At 38.1% G+C, this 6,137-nt stretch overlaps 1 pseudogene; it reads right to left on the minus strand.

Annotated features, from left to right (window-relative positions):
* Nucleotides 1-5,094: 5,094 nt before the first annotated feature.
* LOC101561441 lies at nucleotides 5,095-5,588 on the minus strand (annotated as a pseudogene).
* Between the last annotated feature and the right edge of the window lie 549 nt (nucleotides 5,589-6,137).

Genomic DNA, 6,137 nt, shown 5'->3' on the forward strand with positions numbered 1-6,137 from the left:
AGAGAGAGAGAGAGAGAGAGAGAGAGAGAGAGAGAGAGAGAGAGACAGACAGAGAGACAAAGAGACAGAGAGACAATTAGACAGAGAGATATCAAGTGAAAATCTGAAAAAATCAGTCAGTGAAAATATGGTTAGGCCAGCTGAGTTTGCTAGATAGCAGCTATCAAAGTTAGGATTCTATCCTGATGATTACATTTTAAAGATTACATCTCAAAGGTGTTTGAGAAAGAACTTCAATCATAGGAGAGACATATACACCTCAAAGTCACTTCTAGTAAAAGTTCTAAGAAAAGCAGTTGCCCACTGCTCGTCAGAGACTGAGCGTTTGTTGCATAAGGAAATTAAATCCTTACCAGCCTTTTCACAGGAAGAAAAATGCACCTTATGGGCCAAACTCACTGTGCTTCTTTTGGATATCTCCTAAAACATATTTGCTTCCTGGTGTGTAAGAAAGAAATGAATCACAGGTGATATTAAAACAGCATTTTTCCACTATGGTATGATACTCTTAAATCAAGAAGGTCAGAGGGAACCTGTAGCCTTAGTGTTTTGAGGAATTTCTACACTGATTTCCATAGTAGTTGCACAAAGGGGCCAGGGAGATAGCTCAGTAGAATAAGCACTTTTCTGGCAAGGGCAGGGGCATGAGCTCAATCCCCGGTTCCAGAAAAAAAAAAAGCATAGTAGTTGCACCAGTCTGCGTTCCCACCTACAGTGAAGAAGGATTCTTTCTTCCCACAGTTGTGCCAACATTTATTATTGTCTGATTACTTGATAATAGCCATTATTTCTGGAGTGAGATGGAATCTCAACCATTATTTTAACTTGCATTTCTCAAATGACCAGTAGTATTGAACATTTTTTCATGTATTTATTTGCTGTTTGTACTTCTTCATCAGAGAAGTATGTATTCATTTCAGATGCTCATTTTGGATTGAGTCTTTAAATGTGAAGGTTTTGATTCTTTTCAGTTTTTTATATCATCTAGATATTAGTCTTCTGTCTGAGGAACAGCTAGAAATTTTTCCCCCCAGACTGTGGGTTGTTTATTTTCTCTGTTGGTGATTACTTTTATAACGAAAAAGCTTTGTAACAAGATGAGATCCCCATTGTGGAGTCTTCATAATGTTTCCTGTGCATTTAGAGATTTGTTCATAAAGTCTTTACCTATGTCACTATCTTTAAGAGTTTTATTTTCTTTCCCAGCAGATTTAGTGTTTCTATTTTAATATTTAGATCTTTGATTCATTTTGTTTTTAGGTAATGCATGGTAAGAAACAGGAAACCAGCATTAGCTTTTGACAGGTAGAAATCCAATTTTTCCAGCACCATTTATTTAAGAGCCTATCTTCCTGCCATTGTGGGTATTTGGACCGTTAGTCAAAGATAAATTGGTTGAGTGTGTTTAGAGTTGGTCTGCACCTCATAATCTGTTCCACTGATCTTGGGTCTGTTCTGTTGCCAGTACCATGCTGCTTTTATCAGAGTAGCTCTGTAGTATAATTTCAAGTCAAGGATGGCAATCCTTCCCACCTTTCCTTTGTTGCCCACAAATGCTTGTGCTATTCTGTGTCTCTTCTGGTTCCTAATGAATTTTAGTAATATTTTCTCTAGCTCTTTGTGCATTCATGTTTGTAGTAGCAGAGTTAATAATAATTAAATATTGGAAATAGCCCAACTGCTCATTAATCAATGAAAATATAACGATCTATTAGTTACTTTTCTCTTTGGCTGAGACAAAATACCCCATGCTCAAGAGTAAAGAAGGAAAGATTTATTTAGCTCAAACTTTGTGGGAGTTTCAGTCCCTACTTGGCTGGCTCCATGGCAGGTTAGCACATGGCAGAGGACCAGGGTTTATGGTAGTGGAAGACAGCTAAAGCAACCAGAGCAAAAAGGGAGGAACAAAATAGCAAGTCTCTTTCCCTTCTTTGTATTGCATGCAGGCTGTCCACCCCAGGGAAGCTGCAACACCAGGAATCAATCACATATTCTAGAAGCCCACACTCATGACTGCATGAGGCTTTGGGGGTCATCCAGAAACAAACCATAACACATATGCGTGCTTGCACTTGTGCACGTGCACGTGCGCTCGCGCACACACACACACACACACGTGCACACAGTGGAGAATTGGTCTTCTGTAAAGGATAAACGAGATATTTATAGGTAAATGGATGCACTTAGAGACCATATTCTTAAGTAAAATAAATCAGAAACACATGTAAATATTGAATTGCTTCTCTGCTGCAAAAATTGGAAATGTAAATAAGGACCAAAATATATAATAGATATTAAAAAATAGGGGGCCAGGGAGGTAGCTCAGTAGAATAAGCACTTGCTTGGTAAGCACAAGGTCCTGAGTTCAATCCCTAGTGCCACAAAAAAACAAAAACAAAAAAAAAAAAAACCCAAAACAATAGATATTAAAAAATAGGAAGAAAATGTTCAGTGGGAAGGGGCACAGAGAGGGAAAGTAGGAGGACAGAAAAAAATGATACAAGAAAGATAAAATGGAAACAAAATTTTTATAAATAAGAAGAGGTATAGGGCAAAACAGAGGAGGGAAAATGGGGAAAAATAACAATCAGGGCATAACACATATAAGTACAAGTTCTATATGATGATTGTGAACATTATGTATATGTAAACTATACCAATAAATTTAATTAATGATAACAACATAATGTCACTTTTACGTGTATAATTTGACATGCCCGAAAATAGTAAAAAACCCACAATCTACTAATTCAACCTGTACCAAAGGCTGAGAATAGGTACCAAGAATTGCATTACTTTTGGGTGCCAGGAGTGTTCTGAGCTCCTGCCAGCTCTGCAGCCAATGGAGGGGGTGGTTCTTGGATGAGTGTCTCTCCTGGAGGGAGGCCAGGCTGCAGTTGGCTAAGCTGTAATGTTTTCATCTGAGGTGTCGGCATGAAGGTTTCTGCCACTCTTCCCCACACTGTTACTGATAAGGGTCAAAGCTGCCCCTGAATTGATGTTAGAAGCTGTAAAGCATGGTGCTGCTTTTTCAAGGAAGCATGAACTTTACCTAACAGAAACCTTCCCCCACTCAAATCGTCCCAATGTGTCTTCTGTTTTGATGCTTCTCAGTGAAGAGATTTTTCCTTCCAGGTGGAATTAGTAATATCAGGTGATAGTTTTGGGTGTCCTGATTAGGTGATGGAATTCTACTGGTTTTTAGTAGATAGTTAGAAGACAGAGATGATGTTTAAAATGCTATAAAGCACAAGAAAACCTCTCAAAACAAAGAATTTTTCAGCCCAAAATGTCAACAGAACTAAGATTGAGAAGCCCCTCTTTGTTCCATGACAATAAAGCTCATTCCTTGCTTAGTGTGCCAGCTCTTTCCCAATCAAAGTGTGGCTCCCCATCTCCCAACTTGGGAGGTGCTCAATTCTCACTCAGCACACACTCAGCCCAGAATCTGCACCTGTTTGTTTTATTTTGTGACAGGGTCTCTCTAAGTTACCCAGGTAAGCTTTGAAGTTATTATTCTCCTGCCTCATCTCACTGAGTATCTGGCACTTTGTGTCTGGCTCAGATCTGCACTTCAATAAAATGTGTGTAGACCTGTTCGACTTTAAGAAGCACTGATGCTGCTTATGAGAACTACAGAAGGCAAGGTAGTACAACAAGCACATTGGGGTGACCAAATCGAGTAGAGATCTACGTCGCTCAATGTAGTGTCTTAAAATTTTCAAAAACTCATGGTTCTCTATTTGTCCCATTGTTATCAATGAAGTCTCTTGCATGTCTTTGGCACCTTCTTTTTCTCCTTGTTTCTTTTAACTTCCCTCTTTCTTTTGGTTACTTGGCCTCATCAAAGCAAGCTGTGCTTTTATTTCATATGTGCATGAATTTCCCAAGGTCTGTAATTTAGAGTCCAATCTTGACAGAATAAAAGGCAACACTTACCTCTTTAAAGAAAGGAAATTGCCTTAGTGAGAAGAATGGGTAGAATCTAGAACAAACGCCATAGCCTTTGAAACTTGATAACACAATTAAACTCAACTTTCTTGCACTGAATGTGCAGTGGAGACGTATTAAAGAAGAAGGAAATAATATTCATTCAATACTAATTCAATCAGAAGTTCGTGTAATCAGTCTCTTTGATAGACCTTTTGTCAACATAGCCCTAGATTTTGAATAGACAATCTAAAACCTTGAGTATCTGCCATATTGACTTCTCAGCAGAGTTTCTACAGAACCTCAGTATAATAACAATACTGATTAAGAATATACTGTAAAGCCAGATGCAGGAGTGCATGTTTGTAATGCCAGCACTTAAGAGAGAGAGCTGGGGGGTGTAGCCTGGGTTATATAATGAATTAAGGCCAGCCTGGGCTGCATAGTGAGAACTTTTCTAGAACAAACAAAGTAAAAAGCTAAAGTAAACTAAAACTTAATAAACACAAAACATTTAGACTGCATATCATGTCAATGTCAAAGAACTATACAATTTTGAAGTACTGTTTAACAACTCTTTTTTATAAAGCCTTTATTTGGGTCAGGCTGACTGTTAGCTCCTTGAATTTTTTTCTACAGAAAATATGAGCTAAAGTATTATTCAAACAAATCAGTGTAACTTGATAAACACTTACCAAGTATTGCCTGTCTATATTGGAATGAGAATTTCAGAAAATTAAAAATAGTAGGATATAATTTTGTCTTGGTTTGTAGTGTGTGTGTGTGTGTGTGTGTGTGTGTGTGTGTGTGTGTGTTTTCATGGTAAGTATGTTTAAACACATACCAGTAAGAGCTACAGGACATTGTAGAGAAATATTCGTGTTTCTTTGTTATAGGAAAGAGGATTTTTTTTTATAGACAACCTACAGTTCAGTTTTATTCAGAGTAAAGAAAACCAGTAACTTTTGCTCAGACTAGAAGAAATTCTGTCATTTGTTTAGTATCTGTAACTCAAACTACACATGCAGTGAGGACAATATTATGCTAATACACTTTTGCTGCTGCATTTCTCTATTGTTTGTCTAATATTAACACTTAGAAACAGAGCAGTGCAACTAGTATTTGGAACAATCCTTACAGTGTTATAATGTCAGGCACAACATTTCACTTCTTTTCACACCACTGGTTCTCCTTGCGTACCTGGGCTTCCTTCTCTTCAGTAAAGTCATTTTAGATATTAAAAGTCTTGCAAATCTCCTCAGGAGTTTTCCCCTTGATCATATTAGCAACAGTCTTGCATGTAACATCAAGCAAGCCTTTGATGTCTAGGTAGTTTGCTGCCAGAATAAGTTCCAAAAGGATTCCTTGCATAACTTTCAGGAATTCTTGGTCTCAAACAGGGATGTCATCTGTTCGCTTTTCTTTGTGCTCATCATCCTTCGGAGGAGGAGGGTCATCCTTGTGATGGGTGCACCATTGAATGACCTTTTTAAAAATATTGCTGCATTAATATTTGGTAGAGGAACTGGGTCATCATCTCCTTCATCATCCATTCCCAAATCTTCCAACATGGTCTTGATTTTCACAGACTGTTTGGAAATTTCAACATCAACTTCAAATATCTCTCCATCAGAACTCTGCCATTTAATTTACGGCATGGTGTTTGGTCTCTAAAAGACTGCAGGCCCAAGGCAGACAAGAGCAGGAAGATGTTCCCATGGGATAGAGAAAGGCAGTGGTGGAAAGAGGATTTTGAAATTGAAAAAAGGACTGAAAATTCCCAGTTACCAAAAAGCTGTGGTTTTCTTTGTAGCATTTTACATTCTGGTTAACAATTACAGTACATTTTAAAGATGTTTAATGATCCCGGACATAATAGAAGTTTTTGAACAATGTCTCTGAAACTTCTTTAAAGCCTCTGATAGGTCCTCTACTAAGTGAAAGTAAGTCCTCTCCTGAAGGCCAACAACTGTAGATATACCTTCCTATGTACTCAGGGGATAGCCAGGGCCACAAATTGTTTTCACAGGACTAATGAGTGTCACTGGGGGGCTTCCACCTAATTCTGGTACTATTTAGTCAGTTTTTTGCAAACCCTTCTTCAGCCTGTAAAGTTATTGTGTGTATACATTGTTCAGGGGTGACTGTCCTAAACATTTAGTAGAGTTAGACCAATGAGAACAGGAGAGATTCTTCTGTTCCCACAT

Source organism: Octodon degus, unplaced genomic scaffold (assembly GCF_000260255.1).
Source record: "Octodon degus isolate 3935 unplaced genomic scaffold, OctDeg1.0 scaffold00115, whole genome shotgun sequence".
In the NCBI taxonomy this organism is placed as follows: Eukaryota; Metazoa; Chordata; class Mammalia; order Rodentia; family Octodontidae; genus Octodon; species Octodon degus.